This window comes from Protopterus annectens, chromosome 14.part0, assembly GCF_019279795.1.
Source record: "Protopterus annectens isolate FY-2018-M chromosome 14.part0, PAN1.0, whole genome shotgun sequence".
In the NCBI taxonomy this organism is placed as follows: domain Eukaryota; kingdom Metazoa; phylum Chordata; order Ceratodontiformes; family Protopteridae; genus Protopterus; species Protopterus annectens.
This window is the reverse complement of record NC_056748.1, coordinates 835,601,470-835,626,474: the sequence shown is the minus strand read 5'-3', so window position 1 is coordinate 835,626,474 and position 25,005 is coordinate 835,601,470. Positions and strand designations below refer to the sequence as shown.

The 25,005-nt window shown below is 41.3% G+C and overlaps 1 protein-coding gene across 1 annotated transcript in view; it reads right to left on the bottom strand.

The window, feature by feature from the left end:
- The window catches only part of OPN4 (opsin 4), a 531,222-nt gene that overhangs the window by 311,181 nt on the left and 195,036 nt on the right, over positions 1 to 25,005 (bottom strand). The gene's annotated exons all lie outside the window — the stretch shown is intronic.

The window sequence follows — 25,005 nt, the reverse complement described above, 5'->3', positions numbered from 1 at the left end:
GATATATTTTACCACCCTTTATGAACACAAGGATTTTGAAAATACATGTAGATTAGCTGCACTGGGTGTAGTCTTCATTATCCTGGCCCTGGTGGCAGAGTGCTGGCTGACCAAATAGCCACTTTAGATGAATAGATAAAGTGATAGGTACACACACACACACACACACAGCGGTCAAGTATATATTTTCATTGAATGTGTGCATACATGGGGATGTCTCTATGTACGGTATCTGTTTTATATATTAACTGCTTGTTTTGTATAAGATAAATGACAGGCTTGTGAGTATGTCCCCGAGTAGGTTTTTGTGTGCTTTTGGGTTTAAGAGGTGCATTTTGTGCAGCTAAGGTTTACACACTGACTATTAAAAGCTTGTGGTATGTTTGGTTTTGTTTGTATGAGTGGGTTGTCAAAAATTTGTGGGGTGCATTTGTAGTGGGTTTTGTGATGTTTGTGTGATCTATTGCTTACAGTGTATTGGGGTTCTGTGTGCTGCAATGTGTGACTGAATATTAGTAGCGTGTGTCAGGAGGTGAGTGAGGGTTGCAATGTGTGTAGTGGAAAGGTAGGTAGTGATTAGACATTGCTATGTGTAGTAGACAGAAGATTTGATTTTGTCTTTGGTGATATGTATGTGTATGTAGGGATTTACTGCATGTTTCGGATGGACTGTATGGAAGGTGAGTGCAGGCTGTGTGAAAGTTATGTGACATATGTGTTTTTGTGACTCTGAGTCCAATGTGGTTCTTACCCTAAGTTGATTGCAGTCTCAAGAGTTGGTTGTATTAGCTTTGTCGGTTGTTGGGGGATTGAGGATTTGTCCCCATATACAAAGGGTATTTACTATTTTTTTTTGTGTGGATGTTGAGTGGTAAGTGAATTTTGTGTGTGTGCATGTGTCTGCACATTTGAGAACACATCTTCTTATAAATGAAATGAGTGTGCTTAATAGATGTATTTTTGAACTCAGTGCCTCTCACCTTATTTATTTCAGTATGTAGAACCAAATCATATACTGCTGATTAAGGATGATTGAAGCAAATGGGGCACAAAGAAAGAACCTCTGTATGATACCTACAGCTTACATATTATGTGTTACAGTACTGTTTAAGGAGCTTTCTAATGGCACATGTTTATGTATCTTTTACATGAAACTAGTTTCAGGTAAAATGCTTCAAGGAGCATTTGTTTTCATTATATAAAAACTAAGAATAATGCCTTTGGTTTGGGGATGGAAAGCAATATAAAAATCAAATTTAATACTGAAATAGCCAAACTAAATATGATGAGGGAGGAATGAAGGAGTAGATCCTACTTGCCTCCCTCAGTGGGGTAGGTATTGCCTGAGACACCAGCAGAGACTTGTGATCACACCAATGTATTGTCTATAGGGAGGGCACAGCCAATTGATAACATGCTCACAGAAGCAGACATATAAATTGCTAAGCCCATTGTATGCCCCCCCCCCCCTCGGATGCTGGCATGCACAGCAGAACTGATAGAGATAAACTCAAAATCCCATCCAACCATGCAAATGACTGTCCCACTGCTGGCTTGCTTGGTCCTCACCTCAGAAATGAATGAGCCAGGAATGAATAAGCTCTAGAGCTCCATCTAGGGAAATCAAATGGATCAACAGGAAGGCTGGAGGTAGAGATGGCAGTCGACAGAGGAGTGCAAAAAAGAGAGCAAAAACTATGGCACATTGACTTTCCAGAAAGTTGATATTCAAGAACAGAATTCCGCAATTATACTAAATTATTTTGTTGTTATAAAGAGAGCTTTATTGAGAGATTGCAATCCTCCTGCATGGTACACCACGATACAGAGGTACATAGAAAAGAATGTATCACTGATTCCATTTATATTGTGAAACTAAGACTGGCAAATAGCAGTAATAAAACAGAGGTACAAACTTCATCTGTGGGTGTATTTCCAGTCAAAACCCACATTCTGCTTAGGGCGAACGATGCCCCAGATAGTGCCTGCTTTATTACCTGGGGAAGATAATGATACCGGATGGTGTCCCACTTTGTCCACTTATTTCAAACAAGTAACCCAATACTTGTTTCCCCTTGTTTGTCTCCAGGTCTTTTATGCCATTGATAATAGCTATGGTTTCTGAAATACTTGGGGGGGGGAGGGTTACAGTGGATTCCTCCTCCTAGTTATCCACTTTTTGGAGACTATTAAAATTAATTGGATTAACTGCTTGGTATGTCTGAGTACCTTGGCCATTCCATTCCAACTAAGAAGAAACCTTTGGCTGGTAACAAGCCACCTACTGCCATAACTCTCTTCCTGAAAACTCTTTAGTTTAAGACATGACCCCCTACTGTTACAAATTACATCTCCAATAATGTGAGCTCACTGCTGGGAACATTGTATGGAGCTTATCCAATATGCAAACATATTTATGCAGTCATTTCCAATACAAATTTCTAAACTCCCTAGATTTAGTGACTCTCATGGATTAAGCAAATCTGCTCCTACTCTTTTGGGATTTGCATTTGAAAGCATTCTAAGTAAATGTGGTACAGAATCCCCATTTTTTTTTTATAGAGGTTTTCCATATTTGCTTCCACAGGGGCAGCCTATCAGCACTTGATGTGTGCAAGCCTATATCATAATTGTAAAATTACTTGGGATAGTGACACGTCAGCCATATTTTGATTAATGTGGGGTAAGCTTAGCTAGGCTTAATATGGCTCTTAGGCTGAAAACTTTATAACCACCTAATGAGCCTATTTATTTAAAACTGACAGTAGAACTAAGTCTATCAAGTAATTACATAGATTGAGTTGTAGCGCCCACTTAGCTGCTTCCCAGGACATCACTTCTCCCTTAACTATCTCTTCTCAGTACACCATCAAATCTTTCTGGGATGCCCACTTATGCAGAAGTGGGCCACACCAAAATATCTCCTGTTGCTCTCCTACAGAAAGGAGCAGCAGTGACCAAGAGTCCATCTGCCCATGTCCCAGCACTTTTTGGACTGTCAACAGTGTCTCCTTTCTCCTTGGAATACTGAGACCAAATATTTTTTTCCCAAGTTAGGCTTTATATGTCACTGTAACAAGGCCGGGAACACAAACAAGGCAAGAAACTAAATAAATCCAAAAACAGGTTTGAAAAACCAGCAACACAGTCCGAGAAGACTCAAATAACACTATTTATCATATAATCAGCAGTTGTCACTTTAATTTTAAAGTGTGTTTGCTTAAGTAGAACAAAGTGATGCAATTGGTGAATGCTGATCACCTGTCTTACTTATAAGGAAGTTTTTTTATTGCTGTAACTGTTTCTGAAGAAGTTTGCTATCAGGCTGACGAAAAGCGCTTTAAACAGTGGAATAAATAGTGTTATTCGACTGTAACAAGGCCATTTGATTCTAATTAGCTTTGTAACTTCCACCTTGCATTAAATAAAGCCACCTGATCTTTGTTGCCTTGTGGTAACCTCTCAGGTCTAGGAGTACCAGTCCACCTCTGTCTTCACATTGACAAATATTTTCCCAAATGCCTCTTGATCTTTTACCACCCCCCCCCCCCAATATGAACCTTTTTTAAGTTTTTTCTCAAACTCAGTCCAGAAGCTTAATGTAGGGTTAAATACAAAAGCTTTTCCCAAATACAAAATATGTGGAAGTATAAACATTTTCATGGCAATAAACGTATTGCCAAGGTCCAGCACCAATAATTACCATTTCCTAAATAAGGCCAATCACTTTTCTCAGACTACCTCCAACATAATCATGGGGAGTCACTACTCCACCTGGCATACCAAACACCCAAATCATTCATCCTATAATGACCCTATAGATAGGGGTACTGTTGTACCATATCAAAGAATGGTATAAAATTAGCTGTAATGGCCACAGTTATGTTCTCATTTAATTTTTTATCCAGACATTTCTGTAAACTACTGAAGTATCGTCAAAAGTGTGAGGAGATCTTCCTGGGGTATTGACAAATCTAATGTTATGTTATCGGTATAAGGTACCAGTTTTTTCGGTAATTACAGTTGCATCCCTGAGTATTTCTCTGTCCAATTTGTTGAGCCAACAGTTCTGCATATAATGCAAACAGCAAAGGAGAAAGCAGGCATCCTTGCCTGGTGCTCTTCCTCCGTAGAAAGGCTATTGTAAATATACCTTCTATTTTTAGTTGTGCATGGGGAACCCTGGTAAAATTGTTTAAGCAAATTAATGAACTCTGAGGGAATTGCAAACCTGGTCAACACCTTCCAGAAAAACTCACAGTGGACTGTATCGGATGTCTTTTCTGCATCTAGACTCATTAAGAGTATTGGGACAGCTCCATCTCTGACAAAAAGTGCTCCCATCCAGTCTACCATTATACCCTGCAAACCATATAAATTTTGATAAAATGCCAGTAATACCCAGGCTGTATGATCTACCTCCAGTTAGGTATCTCTCTCTTCACCATCTGAGACTGGAGTCTCCTTGCAAGTGCCTCTTGCATTCTAGGGATGTTTTCAGTGTAGAATTGCTTAACAGAGGCCTTTTAAAGTCACAGAGTTCTCTTAAATAAGATTCCAGGTTTTCCTGTATTACTTTCCTTCCTACCTTGTGTTTCCTTTTTAATTCCTTCTCAATTGATTGCAGGACTTTGAGTCTTTCTAAACTGACTTAGTACTGCCTATGCTCTTTTTATATTTTGTTGCACTCCCTAGACTGGAGCTCCTGTCTAATATTACATTTAACCTTCTCCCACCCAGTTATTATTGAAAGAGTTTGTTTCTAGTTTTGCCAGCTCATCCTAAAATACACTAACTTTCAGTGGCGTGTACTTCTTAAAAGTCAATCAATATGTTGGGAACTGCCAGTGCCTTATATAAATATTTGTATTCCACATTCATAGTACCACACCAACTGACACATGGTCTGATGGTGCCTCAGGATGTGTGACTAGACTCCGGACCACATACATATTTTCAAGAGAAATATAAATCTTGGCTAATCTACCTCAGGCTTAGCATCTATGTCAGTAGAAGGTAAACTCAATACTCCTCAGAACCATTGCTTTAACATCTACTGATCCAAAGTTTTTAATGTAGTTTACCAATAACTGCTCCTCTCTAGAAACCATCTGTTGTCTAGGTCCTCTATTCACATCTCTTTGTTTAGTTACTATACTCTAATTTCCTTCCAAAACAAGATTTCCTTGATGGAAATTAAGTAGCTCATTTAACATAGAATTCACACTACTGGTAATTTTGAGAGGTATATAGAGCCACGCTATTGCAATTCTTTTTCCTTGATAGCTTCCCCTTATCATCACATATCTACCAAACTTATCTACCATTCCCTCCTCTACTAATAACGGTATGTCTCTCTCTCTATTGTATATGTTAACCCCACTCTTGCCAACCCCTGAAATGTTGAGGTATATGCATCTCCAAACCCCTGTCTCCACCACCATTGATGCTGTTGCAGTGTTAAAGCATTTCCTGGTGTATAATTATTTGTTGTTTAAGTATTCTCACATGGGTTAAAATCCTATGCAGTTTTAATTTTGTCCTCCAATCCACTTACATTCCAGGATGGGGCAGATAGACTCTTCCACCAAGAAACAAGTAACCTCCCTGAAATGTGCTTGACCTTTCAGTATTTTAGCTGGGAATACACCTAGGCAATCTGTTTTACGGTGTTAATTTGTTCTTAAATGTAAAGCCAACATATAAAAATTTTTTAACAAACTCCCTAATAGAACTATATCTGTGAGAAAACTGAAGTAGACAACTGTTTCCCTTTGGATGCTAAAAGCTATTCAATGATTTAACCATAACCAGCCCCCCCACCCCCACCCCAAGCCTTGATAAATGGGCTCCATTCTTGTCACGGCAGAAACTCAAAGACTCAGAGAAATTAAACCAACAGGGAGCTAGCACAAATAAAATGGTTCCCAAGCAACAGTGTACAGCTCATTTAGAACTCCGCCCCTAGCAGTATGTGTCAACACTGAATCTGAAGCCATTTCAAAGCGGAAGTGAGTTGCCTCAGAGCATTGCTTGCTCCTATGTACTTTGTCAAGCTAATAGTTTTGATTGCATTGTTAAAGGATCACTTTCTGCAAATTATGAAAAAAACATATATATTTGTTAATGTTACCATGAATTACTGCACTTCCCAAAGCTGCCTACAGCAAGACAAGATTCATTCCTAATTTTATTTATTTTTTTTATCCATGAGGGCAGACATCCTGATTCCTTTGCAAAGCTAAATCTGTCCCATAATGCACTATGAGAGCTCAGGTATTGATAAAAAGTAGCCTTACCATTTGTCAGACTATACTTGCATTCACTTAGAATGGAACACCTGAAAAAAAATGCCAAATCTGAGAGTCTGCAGATCATGCGTCATTGACTGGTCTGTACTGAGTGTTTCTACTGATGTACTATGTATTCTCTGAAATAAGTAAGGTTGCCACCCATTCTGTTGTCAGCAGGACACTCACGGGTTAAGCTACCTTATCCCATTGCCCGTTGTGCCAAGCAGTGGGACCTGAAAAGTCTTGCTTTTTGATCACACTGAATTGCCATGGAAAAGCTGCAGTTACTTCTGGCTTTTCCACAGCAATTCAGTTAAGTCACCAAACCGGACCTGCAGGCAGAGCTGTTCCTTGTTAGGTCCAGGTGTTTTAAATCATGTAGCAGTTGGCTGCAATTCATGAAGGGGGTGAGGATTGGGGCAGAAAGAGCCCTACAGAGATCGTGGCTGTAGAGTGGTTTGTTTTAGCGCTTGTACAGCCACTATGAAAAGTGACAGTGCCTTTTTTTTTAAACAGCCAAGCTAGTCAGCAAGTAAGCAAGCTAGCTAGTCAGCCAGCTAGCCAGCTACAGAGCCAATTATCCAGCCAGCCAGCCATTCATCCATCCAGCCATACCTCTCAACCTCTCAGAACAAAAAAGCCGGACAAAGCCATAAATAGTGAGGGGACTCAAGTTCCAAAAATAGGGACACTTTTTAAATATTGTTCTTGCATGATTTTATTAGAAACAGACCAAAAATATGAGGCAAAAAATTGGACAGTTTGAAAGAATCTGTACAGTTCAGAGGTGTACATCCAGCCAGCCAGCCATTCATCCACCCATGCAACCATCCATCCATCCAGATAGCCACTCCAGCAGCCAGTCAGTCAGCTAGCCACTGCAGCTGCCATCCAATCCATCCAGCCAGCTAGCCACTCTAGCAGCCAGTCAGCTAGCTACTCCTGAAGCCAGCCAGCTAGCCACTCCTGAAGCCAGCCAGTTAGCCACTCTAGCAGCCAGCCAGCTAGACACTCCAACAGCCAACCAGCTAGACACTCCAACAGCCAACCAGCCAGCCATCTAACCACTCCAGCAGCCATCCATCCATCCATTCATCCAACCAGCCATCTAGCCACTCCAGCAACCATCCAGCTAGCCACTCCAGCAACCATCCAGTCATCCATCCATTCATTCAGCCAGTAATCCATCCATCCATCCACCCAGCCAGTCATTCATCCATCCAGCTAGCCACTCCAGGCAGCCAGCCAACTGTTATACCCATAACTGCATCTCCGTCACCACTCCTGTGGTAATGTCATGGTAGAGGGTGTGGCCAGTGTCATATTGGGCACACACCCATGCCCCACTTTGTTCCAATTAAAAGGCAGCAACCCTACAAATAAGCTTGCAAAAGTGTCAACAAATTACAGAGATAAAAAAGCCTTTTTACAAAAAGCAGTTTTGCAAGTTTCATTTCCTGATCTAGTTACTCCTCCCATTTTCCCTCCTTTAGTGAGCTACAGTCTCACAATTCCAGCTCAGAGAGATTGTGCATTTATTATTTATTTATTTATTTAACATTTGTTGACCAAGAAAGTCCAACTAGGACAGAGCCTATTTTCACTTGAGGCCCAGGGAGAAATGCTCCAGACACGTCTTTGGAAATAATTCATTAATGTAATTAGTCAACTCTGCACGACAATAAACATCAGACAAAAACGGCACAAAGACACTCTGATTGGTGGCAGTATTGCTGTACTATTTTGGAGATGGTTCACAGCTGGAAATCTGTGTCAGTCTTTCCCAGAAGTGTTTGGATGTATGAGTTTTAATTCATTTAAGTGTGAGTGTATCAGAGGTCTTAAACTGGGACACACTGCTCTCAATTGTGTAATTAGGAGTTATATTTGGGGTGGACAGAAGAATATAGTCCATTCCCAGGCTATAGAGCATGTTCCTGTTGTGCACTTAGAGGATTGTGAAATACTACTCCTGTTTAAGTGACAGTCTCACATTGAAGTCAGTAGTGAGGACCAAAGCTCCTTCGTTACTGACCCAGGATAGTAGGGGGCATCACGTTATCTGGTGGCAGTTCAGTGGGATATTATCCGGACATCACATGGACTAACAGAACTGTAGAACAAAGCTGGTATAACACTGGCTTGAAGCTTTACTTGGGAGATAGTGGTGTCAGTCCAGTGGGCTTGCTGCAACATCTGTGGGGTGTCCTGAGTTGGCATGTGCCAATAGTTTTGCACATCTTAGCCATTACAGAACTGTTTTGGGAGAGGGAGTCAAATACCTACTGTTCATCAACACATGTAATGTGCATATGTGTATGTGCGGGTGTATGTCTGCTAGTCAAAGTGTTAAGGACAGCAAGATTTGCAGCTCTGCATTAAAATGTGCTGAAAATAGCAGGTGTCATAAGATTGAGTTTGGAGACACGTATAGTGACATTGAACAAACAGATTTGCCCACATTAAAAATGTATCATTGTTTTCTGTGTGTGTGTGTGTGTGTGTGTGTGTGTGTGTGTGTGTGTGTGTGTGTGTGTGTGTGTGTGTGTGTGTGTGTGTGTGTGTGTGTGCGTGGTGTAAAAGAACTATGGAGCAAATCTGTATTTACACCTGCTTGCTGCCATGCTTGCCTCAATAGGTAGGGATGGGAGTCCTGAGCTGGCATCCATCACTTGTTTACATTTGCCAAAGCCATTACAGCAGTGTTTTGCAGAGAAGTGGGAAAAGCCTCAAATTTGACTGGTATGTTATACAGCATAGGTGGCTGTATCTTTGTGGGGAGTGGAGGTGTGCCTTTGTAAGTGTGGTGTCAATGTTACGCATTGTCAAATGGAGAGATTACGAGTAAAATTGTTTTCAGTGTGGTCCCTAGTGATTTCATCATTGCTTGATTTAGACATAAAAAATGTCCTGCATTTGTCAGTACATTGTTTAAGTGCCCTGTTTGGAATATGGTACCATAACTACAGCTGCTGGTACTGTGTCAGTACATGTGTGTCATGAAGTATGTACATGCCTGCCTGATTTGGGGTAGTTGCATTGGAGAACAGATGAGCAGGATTGTCAGATCACTTTTCAACATACCCACAAGTGTTCTTAATTTGTACTTTTGCTCTGACATACTACAATCCATAATATTTTTTGAAAAAGGTGTTGGATTCTCATGAACATTCTCCTGAACAATAATGGCATTCATTGCAATTAAAAACTTATTTTTCAGAACATGAATTCATGTAGTCTTATTTTGTGAGCTTACTAAATCAGTAATATTGCTATTTTCAAAATATCTGTTCTGGAAGCTTTCTCCATGAATTTGTTGCTGAGGGGATGAGACATATGCTACAAGTATACAACTAAGACAAACTACATAAAGCTATAGTAACAGAAAGCACTGGGTCACATCAGAGGCTTAGGAGGTCATTGTTGAAGGACCACTATATGCTTCTTTGCTTGTTTCCTCATTTTTAAAATGTTTTTCTTCCTATTTTTTGATTGTACCACTGTAGAATAGTCAGACTGCTACAGTAAATCCCAATTTTTAATGTTTCTTTCATGCCCCCTTTCTTACAGCTCTGGTACAGTGAGCCATCTTTAAGCCTATAACAATCTCACAGAGCAGAAATTCTAAGGGTGCTTGAACTGCTTAGTAATAATGGCCTTTGATATTTTCCACTCTTTCCTCTGTTGCTGCCGAAGGACCGCCCCTCCACGAACCGCCCTCCTCCAGCCCTTTCACCCAGGAAATGCCTCCATTAATTACCTGTGTATTAGATATGCTAAATCTGCCTTCTTCATACAATAAAATGTGATCCTGAACAATTCTGGGAGCTATGCTCCAAAGTGTAGTTGCTGGACACATCTATTTTCCTGAACGATTACGTTTTGTACCTGCTTATCGTGGAGATAGTGTTCTCTAGTAAGAAATACCTTTTATCTGATATAGGTAAGTGTATAACATTTCTGGTCCATCCATATATTTATCTTGCTGTACAGTTGTGTCTTTTTTAACCTTCCCTAATGTGATTGCTTCAATTATCTTTTATGATGTATGGAATTCAGTAACCTCTTCATTGATAACACCTTCCAGTGGCAGCTAGTTCATCTGCTTTGATCATAGTCATGACTACACCTATCATCATCCTTGCCCTAATCCTGTGCCTCTCAATCTCTTGGTGCAAGAAATCTGAACAAAGCCAAAAATAATAGTGACAAAAGTCTAAAAATAGGGACAATTTTAAATACTGTTCTTAGAAACTTAAAAAGCTGCTAGATTAACATGATTTGTGTTATCATGCATTTCTGGCAAGATATTAAGTCTCAAATTCAAATGTATGTCATTATTTAGTGCCATAATCTCAAGCTTGATTTTCAAAATCTATATAGTTTAGAAGTGCAATGTTAGTACTATGGGAAATATGGAAGGCATGTTGTCAGGAGAATAGGAGTTCTTTCTGACAGGGTTGGGAGGGTGGCCTAATGGTTAAGGTGTTTGCCTTACAAACACAAGGTGCAGGGTTTGAATCTCACAAGGGATAATTGGCTAGGCTTAAAATGGCTTGCAAGTGCAGTTAGCCTAGTACTAACCTATGAACCTATGAGATAGTTTAGCAATTGTTTTTGAATACGTTTTTCAATCATTTTGGAGATGGGGATAAGATAGACATAGGTCTGAAATTAGTAATGTCTGTTGAATATTGAGGGAAGCTGGAATTACTGAAGGACTGGGATGGGATAGGCAATGCTATCAGCTGCTATTTGATGCCAGTATGCATTTAGTTTATAAAAATGTTGAATAAAAGGAGGTCATTATATTGATCCTTGTGTGACACTGACAGTAACTGGCAGAAAGGAACACATGTTGTTTCCATTTGACTACTTTCTGCCTGACAGTCAGATAGCTGAAAGAGAGGGGGCTGGGCTGTGCCAAGGCAAGAATGTTAGGTATGAAGATGATGGGATAAGGTGTCGAATTCTTCTGATAAATCTAAGAATAGTGGCTATACTAAGGTTGCTTTCATTTCTGTTGTTGGTTTATGATCTTGGTGAAGCTGAGCAGCAAAGAGGTAGTACTATGGTGAGGTCTAACACCATGCTGGGCTTTGGAGAGAAGGTTGGTAGAGTTAATGCACTGCATAAGTTAAGAGTGGATGCATTTTATATTCATTTTGACTGACAGGACATGGTGGCAATAAGTCTATAGCTGGAAAAGTCTGATTCACCACCTTTGTGAAGTGGCACTGTATATAATTATTTATAGGTTCATATGTATTTACTAGGCTAATGGCCACAAGGTCCTTTTTAAGAATAGCCATATATCCCAAATGTAGCCAACAAGTTTGATGCCCTAGAGGCTATTTGTAGGAGCATATATAAGGTAGGGCTTGTGCAGTCAAACTTTTACCTTTTGTCTCTATCCATTAGAGACAGGTGACAGACCAGGGATGAATTTCTGATTTCCCATCCACTGGTCCAGGTTATACTTGAATATGGTCAGTAAAAACTCTGCTTCAAAATGGATGGGGAACTTGCTCCAGAGAAAAGGAATTCTGAGACACACACTTGTCCCACCAACATGCCCTGTTTATGTCTCAAGCAAGGTTTAAGTTTATGGATCTAGTAGCTGAAATGGTATTTTTTTACTGATATGTGAGAGGTCTATGAGACTGTCATCCTAGGATGTCTTTTATGCCAAATATAGATCAGGAGATAGAGTATAGTAATAGGGCTTTGAAGAGACCCATGTAGAACATGTAGTTAATGCTCTGTTTTCTTTTTGTGAGGCACCACTGTAAGTGTTCTAGTCGATGCATGTGCCTGGTCAGGTATATACTAAAGGGGACATTATACTCAATGATGATGTCTGAGGAGGGCTACTTACATTGAAATGATGACCTCCTTGGGCCTATATACCATACCCTTGCTGATATGTTTAGTGACATTGAGTAATTTGGTTCTAGTCTTAGGAGTGTGTTATCAATGATCTCATCTCCAGGGGTACCCATTTTCCAAAAAGTGTGCTATAATTCATTTCTTGGCACTGAATTTAGACAGTGTCTGAGGAAACAGTTATTTGTCTGTATGAGCCCCTCCTGGAAAATATGAATGTCTTGGCTGGATTCTATGACTGCTTTCAGTTTCCAGTCATCTGCAAACTTTAACCAGTTGCTTCTAATGTTGGTCTTGACTTCAGAGAAGTACATGCCAAAAAACAGAGGACCCAGCACTGTCCCTTGAGGGGTTCCACTAGTGACCAGCCTCTTTGCAGAGGTGGACTCCTCTAGCCTAACTTTCTGGGTCCTATAGGTTTGTTGGTGTATACTAGGCTAACAAACACCAGGGCCCTTATAAGCCTAGCCATGCAACCCAAATGTGACACACAAATTGTTTTACAGGTGGTGATTTACTGACTGCCAATGCCCATCAGAGACATAGGAGTCTGCAGGATAATGACTAAAGATACAGAGCTTTGAGGCAATCAGCATACAACATTGTATTTACTCCTTGTATTCTTTTGTAAGGAAGCTATGCGGACATTCCAGTTGCTGTATGTGTCTGATCAGGTATACACTGTTACTCTACGATGGGTTTAATGAGGGCCAAGTACAGTGCTCAGATGACCTCTCTGGCCTTAAATGCCATGCCCTTGTTTATAAGCTGAACAACATAGACAGATTTCCTAATACCTTGGACACAAGTTGGTCAAAGTCTAGATTACTATATATGAGTTCCCAGATCCCTGACTAATCAATCAAATTTTATGGGTGTTGTATTGATGACGTAGTTACATGGGAGGTAGACTTCCTAAAAGGTACAATGAAGCATTTCTTGGTATTGAGTTTTAAGTCATAGTATTAGCACCAAGCATTTGTCTGTATTAGACCTATGTGCAGGATGTTCTCATCTTAGTGGATTCATTGGCTGCTCCCAGTTTGCAATCATCTGCAAATTTGGTCAGCCAAAGGCTTTTTGCTTTGACATCTGAGAAGCAGATCGCAAAGAGTATTGGGCACATCACAGAGTCCTCTGGGCCTCCACTGGTAACTGGCCTCTTTGTGGAGGTGTCTTTACCATTTCTAATCTCCTGGGTTCTATCAGTGAGCCAGTCAGCTATCCAACATGTTAAAAAGGGGATTTATCCAAAGTTCTATAAGTTTGTTCATAATGCCCAAGTGGAGTATTGTATCAAATACTTTAGCCAGATCAAGGTAGGAAGTATGCACCATTTTCCCCTTATACATTGCCTTAATGACCTTTTCAAAGAAGTCCACCAGATTCATTTAACATTACCTTCCTTTGACAAAGCCAAACTAGAATGGATCCAGTGTCTGGCGGTCTCATATGTCCTTGTTGATACTTTCCATGGCTTTGCCAATAAGACTATTCAGATTAATGAGTCTGTAGTTTCCAGGTGCTGCTGAGGGTCCTCCCTTATGAAGGGGGTTGATTGTTGCAATCCTCCATTCATTTGACACAAAGTCTGTTTTAAGACTGTATTAAATAATGACTCCAGGAGTCCTGACAAGTCATATTTTAGACTATTCAGGAGGCAACCTGTCAAGGCCCATTGAGACTGTGTTCTTGGCTTTAGTGAGTGCAGTCAGTATATGCTCCCTAGTTATAGTTGTAGGATTTATAATTTAGTGTATTTTTGAGGGGGTGATTGGAGTGAGATGGGAGTAAAGTTGAAACTGAATTTGTTTGCTAACAGGTTTGCTGTATCATCAGGCTCAGTGAATGTGGCACCATTAGCCACAAGTTCTGGACATTCCTGTGTGCTGTGATTGAGGTTTCTGACTTAGCAATAAAAGGATTTATGGTTATGTTTCACCTGGGAGACTATCTTAGCCTCACAGCTGGATTTGCTTGACCTAATTTGTTAATGTTCCTGTGCAAAATGGCTTTTCAGGCCTGATCTCTTCTGTAACAATTAAATTCATATGATAATAGAAATACAACATAATCACAGTTACACAGGGCAAAACTTTCTGCTCTAGTTTTGTCAGGCAACTGGGATCATGATAAATTTTCACTGCTGCTATTTCTGCCCATAAATACAGATGGCATCTGCCTTGCTATATGTGATAAAATTAGGTATTCAGTGTTCATTGGTTTCTGTACAAAGTTGCAGTTGCTGGGGAATGCAACTTTCTCATCTCATCTCATTCTAATGCTGAACTTGTCTGTTATTTTCTTTCTGTTTGTAGAGGGGCATACACAGGTATCCTTTAATTACAATAAGCAATTTCTTAAATCTTATAACAATGACACTGCTTATCTGAAGGTCCTCATTCGAAATGGGCTTAAGAGATATTTTTCATGCATTTGGATCAGCAGGTGCATCATGCATTCAAATAATCAAGCTCAAGTTGCAAAGAGTTCTTTCTCTTCATACCATGCTCTTCATAGGAATTGGACTTGTGGGTCATTTTTTTCACACAGTTTCACCAGCTGATGCATCATGCATGCAAATAACCAAGCTAAAATTGCAAAGGATTCTTTCTTTTGATAGTGTGCACATCTTGCAGAAAGGGTAAACTCATGTTCCATCAGCAAATGTGAATAATGACAATAGATGGGCATCAGGCTATGACATGCTGGCATGTCATTTCTAGTACTTTGTTGTACTGGCAAGCTATACTTCCAGCTTTGTAGGACTAGCAGCAGGAGGTGCAGAAGTATTCTGAGAGTGAGCTGCTGCTGCTAACACTGTAGATCTCCATGTGTACCTGTAGATGGAGGGTCAGCTGGGGGAGGGGGGCATCGCAGCTTATAAGAGTGAACTGGTGCTACTAACACTGTGATCTCCATGTGTACCTGTACGTGCAGGGTCAACTGGGGGGACGTCACAGCTTAAGAGAGTGAACCGATGCTACTAACACTGTAATCTCCATGTGTACCTGTACATGCAGGGTGAGTTGGGGGGAGCATTGCAGGTTATGAAAGTGAATTGGTGCTACTAACACTGCGATCTCCATGTGTATCTGTACATGCACGATCAGCCAGCAGGCCATCACAGCTGTTACTTTTATTTACTGAACGCTTGATTAACATGTAAGTGCAGTGTTGTATAGACACTTTCAGCCATGATCCTGTTCTCTACTGCAAAACCAATGGACATTCCAAATAAAGTAAAGCAGAAATATATACTAAAATTCAAATGAGACATCAGTGTCATGAAAAAAGAAAAATGGACTCCCTGAACTACATGAAAAGAGACATGGAAGAGCTCTCTGATCATGTAGCCCAGGAGGGTATGACCCTGACCCTGAGTAGCATCCTGGCCTCACCAAGAATGATACCTCAGTATAAAGAAAAAATGATCAATTTCAACAATTGGCTAAGCTTCTGGTGTCATTCAAAGGGGATCCAGTGTCTGTCAGCCTGGGATGACATGCTCAACAAGCCGCGTTGCTTCACAAAAGACGGCTTGCACCTATCACCCCTTGGCTTTCGAATACTGGCCAAGGCTCTTGCTGCCCCCATAGTGCCTTTTTTAGGCAAGGCTCAAAATTCAAACCCAGCTCCGTAAACAGCACAAGTAAAAAACTGAGGGTTATGCTACTCAACGCCAGGAGTTTAAATCTCAGAATGCATGCGCTGGAAGCACTCCTAAGTATGGAGAACGTCAACATCTGTGCAGTAACTGAAACCTGGTTCAAGGCTCCAGAGAACACTCCAGCACTACTGGGCTACAACTCATACCACACATTTCGGCCACAGAACACGGACCGAAACACAAAAGGAGGGGGTGTATCCATATTCATCAAGGATACCCACATCTCCAGGTTAGTGGCGCAGCATGATACCTCTGAGATCATCCATGTGCAACTAACATCGGGCAAGTCTGCAATGCAAATTTTGGCCTGCTACAGATCACTCTCCATGACCCAGGACCACCACTCCACCTTTCTGGAGACACTGGAAAGCATGAAGGTCCTACCAAACACCCTGATCTTGGGAGATTTCAATTACCCTACCATTAACTGGGAAAACTACTTGAGTACAAACTCCCAGGCTCAGCGCTTCCTGGAATTTATCAACTCAAATGCCCTGGATCAGCTGGTAAACTCCCCTACCAGAGGCCACAACATAGTGGACCTGGTCATCACCAACATGGGCAACAGGTGCTCCATACCGGAGGTCAACCCATCACTGGTTAGATCAAACCATAAACTAATCACCCTGGATATCCACACCCCACCACCACCCCTAACCAAGGAAACCACAGTGAAAAACTGTTCTAAAGCAAACTTCACCTTACTTAAGTCAGAGGTGGTAAGTTTCACAGCCCCAACGCTAAAGGATAACACGGCCCAAGATGCAGAATCCTTTACAATTGCACTCTATGAGCACCTACAAGGATGCATGGATCATGCCATCCCTAGCAAAACCAAGACTCACTCCCCTAAGAGAAGGAAACCAGTCTGGTGGACCCCTGCCATAAACAGGTTATACAACAAAAGGCGGAAACTAGTTCAGAAAAAAAGCAAATCCCAAGAAGGAAAGACATCCCTGATCAGTATCAGTAAGAAACTAAGATCCCTCATAAAATCATCCAAGGCTAACTTCGAAAGAAAAATAGCCAAGGACTCGAAAGATAACCACAAAGCCTTCTTTAGCTATGTCAAAAATCTAAGTGGCAACTCACAGATATGCTCTGAGATAGAGCAAAATAGCACAAAATATACTGAACCTACTGATATTGCCAACATACTGGCAGATAAATTCAGTGCAAACTTCACCTCCCTCTCACCTTCAAAAGGGCCCACAACAATACCGGAAAAGTGTAGTGTCCCAGAAATCACAGAAGCACAGGTGAAAACAGCCCTTTCAAAAGCCAGAAACACAGCATCAATGGGGCCAGATGGTGCCCCAGGCTGCGTCTTGCACAAACTACAGAACAAACTAACCCCCCCACCTAAACACGCTGTTCAACCTCAGCCTCTTCACAGGCTACGTGCCCATAGAATGGCACACAGCAATGGTTATTCCGCTTCACAAAGGAGGAGCCACAACTGACCCTGGTAACTATCGCCCCATAAGCCTGACTAGCCTGGTCTGCAAAGCTATGGAGTGCATCATCATAGAACTTATTAACAAAGACATTGGGAACCTCCAAACACTTGACCCGACCCAGTTTGGCTTTGTTAAGGGCAGATCATGCCTACTAAACCTGGCTGACTTCTTCGAGACAGTTACCAAGGCCATAGACGAGGAAAAGGTGGTTTACACAGCCTACCTTGATCTCGCCAAAGCGTTCAACACTATTCCTCACTCGGGTATTATAGAAAAACTCACCAGCCTGAACATAAACCCCTATGTCACAAGATGAGTTGCCAACTGGCTTACAGACAGAACTCACACAGTAAGAATAGCAGGCTCCAGGTCTGACTCTAAACCAGTCACAAGTGGTGTCCCACAAGGCTCAGTTCTGGGACCCCTACTGTTCGGCATATATTTCTCAGAAGTACAGGCAAACACAGGAGGACTATGGCTAACCAAGTTCGCCAATGACTGCAAACTGGGAGCCATAATTGACTCTCCGGCTGACACGGACATCCTCCAAAAAGGCCTTACTGAGACAGACACTTGGTGTCAAAGTCATGGCCTCAAGCTAAATGCCAAAAAATGCATAGTCATCCCGTTTGGGAAAAACAAAACACCCACGAATTACCACATAGGCGGCAGCCCCCTTAATACAGAAGAGGTAATAAGAGATCTGGGGACCCAGGTAGATAGTAACTTCTCCTTTGACAATCATATTGCCAAAGTAGTTAGGAAATCGTTCTATGTGGCCCATCTAATTACTAAGGGGTTTGCATCTAGAAATAAAGAGGTTATAGTGCCCCTCTACTCGTCACTCATCAGACCCATCATAGAGTACAATGCCCCATTTGGGATGTACCTCACAAGACACTTCCAACAGCTTGAAAGACCACAAAAGCACCTCACCAAGAGGATTACTGGCCTCAAACATATGTCCTATGCAGCCCGACTGAAAAAACTCCGGCTGTACTCAGTGGCATATCGCTTACTCAGAGGTGATCTCTGCCTGACTTACAAAGCCATGTCCAACTCAGAATTGATGGACATGCTCCACCTAAAGAAATCCAAGTCCCTGAGAGCCACGGGGTCTAGTGAGCTAAACCTCACCACAACAATAAATAGAACATGCTGGAGGGATAGATTCCTGTCACAGAGACTCCCCATGCTTTGGAATAAAACTCCTAACTACATTAGGCAGAGCCCCTCACTAACACTCTTCAAGAGAAGCCTTGATGAGTGGATGGGTAACAGAAAGTACACCCCTGGGATCACTTCACTGGCTCTGCTTGACAGAGGCTCAGTTTATTAATCAATGGGGCGGCGAAAGCCAACACACTCTGGCTAGGCTTATAAATGCCCTCTGGCAGATAGCCTAGTACCTACCTATGAACCTATGTCAAATGCTGTGAAGTTAACAGTATGTGGAACACTACGCAGGACAGTGTTGTGAGGCATTAGTCACACAAGGAAAGAGGTGCATGCCATTACTTACAACCTTTTGTAGTACAGTACATTCTGAAGAACAGTAATGTACAGCACGTGTATAGCTAAACAATGATATATGACATGATATGATACACAGATGTGAAAGTATGGACATAAGGTGGACATGACAGTGCTATGTTATAGCAGTATTAACTTTCAATCTCAAATAGTTGTCTCTGCTGGTGTTGCCATATGAAATTAGTAAGGGAGACAGACAGTCCCCTTTGAGATCAGTTATCTTACTGATTTAGCACCTGAAAACCATTAGTAAGAACACATAGAAATAATAAACTGTATAACACATGATACTGTATGAGCCACAGAACCTAAGTCCGTGTATGTATTTCTTGGTTTCCATTTGTTGATTTAGAAAGTCTGACAGCGCAAAATTCCTTTTCAGTGGAGTCCCGGAGACAGAAGCACCACGCTCAGATATTAAAATGTAAAAATTAGAAACACAGAACAGAATTCTGAATTTTAAAAATAATCAAAGTAGGTTTGGGAATATGAAAGCTTCCAAAAAATACATAAGCATGAAGAAAAGAAAATAAACAAATGGCACACGTATCCTGTGTACGAAATAAACAAACAGAACGCTTATCTTATGTACGTAATAAACAAACGGCATGCGTATCCTATGTACAAAGTGCAAGAGGCAGGAATTCATGTCTGCATACAAGTCGAGAGAGATGATTGCAAGCATTTACTGCTAGTGTGATTATTGTGTATAATTATTTCAAGAAAAGGATGACCATTGAGATGGATAGAGATGGTATGACTGTGTGGGTACATAGCAGGAGCATAACCAAGACTTAGGCAGGTATTGTTTTTCTAGTTGTCATGGTTTAATCAGTATGGTGTTCAAAGTTTAGTGGCATAACTTGAGTAAAGTGAGTCACCAGCTGTGTTTTTAGATTTACTAGCAAGTATGCTATATTTATTTCACAAATGTAGTTCCCTTCTTGGTGACTAGTGATGGGGAATGTGTAGGACAATTTTTGAGGTTTATAATTTAAGTTGTGTGCAGTAATGATTACTCTGTAAGAGAGATATAGTGGAAACTTAATCCAGTGTAATCATACCTCTCAACCTCTTAGTGCAAGAAATCTGGACAAAGCCTGAAAAAATGGGGAGATAAAGGCCCCAGAATAGTTACAGAATTTAAATATTGCTCTTATAAACTTGTAAAGCTGCTAAAGTAACAGGGTTTATGGTAACATACATTTTCTGACGGATATGAATTCTGAAACTCAAATTTAGTTCATTATTTGGTGATTTCAATCCTTAGATCATTCTGGTGATTTGCCAGAAAGCCACGGAACAGGCCAAAAATATGAGGCAAAAATCTGAACATTCTATGAAAATCTGGACAGTTGAGAGATATGAGTGTAATTGTTTAAGGGCAGTACAGTGATGTGTTCTGGATGGAAGGTTAGATGCAAGTTTTGCGTTCTTGTTATAGCTACATAATGAACTTAGTTGGCAGTTTGCTATGTATCTCTTGTATGAGCTCCCAGCAGTACCTGTGTATTGTCTCTAAGGCATTGCATCTGAAATGCTAGACTGCATAAATCCAGGCACTCTACATGCTTCCTACTGTCCACAGGTCATGTGATGACTCAGTATGGTGCACTAACTTTTCAATTTACTCCCATTCATTTTTTTAGCACTCTCCTAGGCATGACAGCACTTTTTTGGCACTTTTACATAACTAATCCTCATCAGACCAGAATCACACAGTCTTCACCAGGCTGTTTATTGTGTTATTATCATATTATGATTGATTTTGTAAAGATGCAAAGTTAGAGTGAGATAAAGGGGGCAGCCATTAGCATGACACGGAAAACTATCACTTATGTCACACATTAAAATAGACAGATGGTAATTTGTTCATGTTATAAATGTTACACTGCATGTAAACTTTTTTTTAAGATGTCGGAGGTGGTCTGCATCCCATGCTGACAAAACTCCAGAGGGACACAATATCACACATCAGACAAAACAGTCTTATTGTGGTTGAAACTTGTGAGAAATGAGTAGGGATTATAGCCAAGAGTATGATGCCGAAATGGGAATCCTCACTGTCCTCTGACAACAAGTAGGGGTTTTGTTTTATTTTATTTATCCTTTCTTGACTAGGTTAGTGTTAGTGGCCTCTTTTTGTGGGAGACTCAGGGAAATGTGTCTTTATACATTGGGAAACTTCTGCTACTCTTTTCGATAGATGCCATGGGAACTTGTACATCCACCTAAGATACCACCACCTCAGTTTAATATCTCATCTGAAGGAAAACACACTCATGAGTATGGCATTCCCTTATGCTGTAGTGTGCTGTCAGCAATCCATCTACTTGGGGTGGAAATGGACCGACAGCCTCCTGCACTAAAGATGAATGTGCTACCTATTGCGCAACTGACACTGTCTTAGGTTCAGCCAGACTGTGAGGAGTGACTCTCAGTGTATAGGATCATAGGATCACGGGAGGTTACTAGGATAATGACCCTAGGGCCCCTTACAACCCTAGCCAAGTTTTACCCTTATTTCCATGATTAGTACCTATCACCCCTGTCCAAGAGGTCTGTAGGTGGAACCCCTGGGGTGAACTTACAGTTACCCATCCAGTCATCCAGATTGCATTTGAAGAGGGCCAATGAGGTACTCTGTTTGACATGAAGTGGGAGTCTGTTCCAAAGGTGTGGTAACCTCTGGGAGACAAATCTGTCCCTCTAGCAGGTTCTATTAATGTCACATACCAGGTTAAGGCCATTAGAGCGAGTAACCCATGTACCAATTGACTTACGTTTATGCAGCATTTCCAATAAAGCAGGGTCAAAGATTGCCTTATATGCAAGGCAGAGATTGCTTCTGAGTGGTCTGTTTGAAATAGAATAAAGTGACAGTGATTTTAGATGATCCTCATAAGACAGATGCTGAAGACCTAGAATTTTCCTTGAAAGGAACCTTTGTGGTCTCTTCAATTGCTGCAGCTGCTTGTAAAGGTACATACCAAAAGGGGCATTGTACTCAGTTACTGGCCTGATGAGGGTAGAGTACAGGGAGGTTGTAACATCTTTTTTTTCTGGAGGCAATGCCCTTACTTATGAGATGAATGATATAGAATGTCCTTCTTACCACTGTAGAGACATGGTGATCAAAGGTAAGATTGCTGTCAACCTATGTGCCCAGGTCTCTCATCAGTGAGTGTGTACTTACGGTGTTTCTATTGATGTGATAGCAGGAACATCGCTCTTACCGAAAGGGATGATAATACATTTTTTGCATTGAGATTAAGGCCATGACTTTGGCACCAATCATTTGTTTGTGTAAGACCCTCTTGCAGGATATTGACATCATTTGGAGATTCTATGACCACCCCCAGTTTGCAGTCATCAGCAAACTTTGTCAGACACAGACCTTTAGTTTTAGATTGCACTTCAGAGAAATAGTTTCCAAACAGTAGAGGTCCCAGGACTGATCCCTGTAGAACACCACTGGTTACAGGTCTGCTGTTGAAAGTGGATTCCCCAATTTTGACTATATGGGTTCTATCAGTGAGCCAGTTAGTGACCCATCTAATGATATAAGGCTTGATACCCAGCTGTGTCAATTATGCCTAAGTGGAGGATAGCGTCAAAAGCCTTGGCTAAGTCTAGGTAGGCTATATGCACAGATTTCCCCTCCTCAAGGGCTTTGGTGACTGTGTAGAAGAAGTCCACCAGATTTAACAGGCATGATCTCCCTTTGACAAATCCAAATTGAGTAGGGTCAAGTGTTTGGAGGTTACTAATGTCTTTGCTGATAAGGTCTATGATGATTCTGTCCGTGGCCTTGCAGATAAGGCTAGTCAGGCTAACAAGTCTATAGTTCTCAGGGTCACTGGAAGCACCCCTTTGTGCAAGGGGATAACTGTGGCCTTTTTCCATTCGGCTGGGACTAATCCAGTGCTTAGACTATGATTGAAAAGAGTACCAATGGCATTGCTAATTCTTGTTTGAGCCCATGTAGGACGCAGCCTGGGATGTTATCAGGTCCCATGGATGCTGTGTTTTTGACCTTAGAGAAGGACGTTCATGACCTGCTCTTTAGAGATGCAGGGTAGAGGACAGGTGGTAGGGATGTCTTGGGGTAAGTGCGGTGGGGAAAGTGGAGTAAAGTTTTCACAGAACCTGTTGGCTAACAGGTTAGCAATGTCCACAGGCTTGGTGTATGTGGTATCATTAACTATGAGTTTGGCACAAATCTGAGCCTTTCCTTTTAGGTTATGGATGTAAAGAATGCCTTATGTTGTCCTTAGCTGAGGAAGCTAATCTGGATTTGTAGTTAGTTTTGGAGGACTTCACAAGGAGTCTTATTTGCTTGTTTAAGCTGAGGAAGGAGTGTTTCAGTTTGGGGCTCACTCCCTCTTACTCTTAGACAGCAATTTCTTCCTCTTATTGTAAAGTCTGTTAATGGCAGTTGTCCACCAGATAGGTTTGCTCTTCCTTGAGGAGCTTGTTGTGGTCCTATCAGGTATGGCCGCATCAATGCAACTGTTCAGTTGTTAGTATAAAAAAGACCGCAGCTGCAGCTCCACAGGAATACAAAATGTAGAAGAGGAAGGAGAAATTTTACTGCAGTATATTCATTATTTGGAGTGATGTGGCATGCAGTTGTTTAAAAAGTAGTGCAATCATTATGTTAGTGTGCAATGATGACTGCCATGGGTGTTGCATGCAGGAAAAGTACATTTTATACCATATGGATTGATGTATTTTTCACGTCATTAGCAAAGAGCTGCAGCATGAAACAGTGGATAAACACATGTGATAGTGGATAAGGACACTTATAAACACACATATTACACATTTTTGATTAGGCTAACCTGTTTCTCATTGCTCAAAACAACTGTAACCTGTTATGCTTCTGATACTTGCACTGACTTGTCAGTGTAGTGGTAGTAAGTGAACTTAATGTTTGGAGTGGATGAGCAAATCTATGTTTACTTTTGTTGTAAGTTCATGAGTACATTTATTAACGTTGTGGTACTGGGGTATGTGTGTGTATTGTGGTGATTCAGAAATTGTATATGACTTTTTGGTGATGAACGTGTGTTGCTTATGCAGGAAGTGGATATGCATGGTGCCAAAGGTCAGTATGTATGCACTCAAGTATGCTGGATTGCAATATATGTCAGTGAATGGTGTAGTGGAAAACATGACAAGAAAGATGAATTAACACCTGCATGGTATTGCAGGTTTTGGTAACCCAGCTTCAGTAAACTGGTGAAGCAGGTACTTTGGATCTTAGATACATAAATCACAGGGAGCATAGTAATTCAGCAACAAGGTTACATTCAAATGAATTGTGTGTGTGTGTGTGTGTGTGTGTGTGTGTGTGTGTGTGTGTGTGTGTGTGTGTGTGTGTGTGTGTGTGTGCACACGCGCGTGTGTGCATTCATGTGTTTGTCTCTGTATGTGCATGTGTGTTGCGTTTGGATGGTGTATCAGAGAACACTAGTGCAGAGCTGGACTGACTCCTACCCTGGTGAGAGTTCCTATGGTTTCAAGTAGAGTGTGCTTTCTGCAGAAAATTCTGGCAATCCCGAGATGAGGCTTCACCACAGCTGTTTCTGTATTATGTGTGGAGTATGGTGAAGAGCACCGGTTCTTTGAGTGTGTTCTGTGCCAGTGATGTAAAGGGTAACTGTCAATCAAACCTGCACTTACACCTACTTCATGCAATAGTGGTAGAGATTGTGGTGTGAGTGCATGTTTGCTGCTTTGAAGTAGCAGTGGAGTTTCCTGGTGTAAAGGACACCAGATGTTATGTCAGTGAGTATTTGTGTCTGTGAGTCTGTATGTGGCTGTTTCTATATGTATGTCTGTCTGTCTGTGTGTGCATATGTGCATAACATAACTGCAAATGATGGAACAGAGCTGGACTGGCAACTGCCCTGTTGAGGGAGCTTCTGGTGTCAGTGTAGTGGGCTTGCATGCAACAAATGTTGGGTACCATGAGGAGAAAGCATCAGCAGCTGTGATCACCTGAAGAAGTTGCCTCAATTTTTCTGTGGAGAGGTGGATAAAGCAACACAGTTGACTGGTCCATTGTGTGCATGTTTATTGCAGATGGTGTAATTGGGAACAATGCAGCTGAGCTGAAGTAGCACCTGCCCTGTTTGGGAAGCATCTGGTGTCAGCC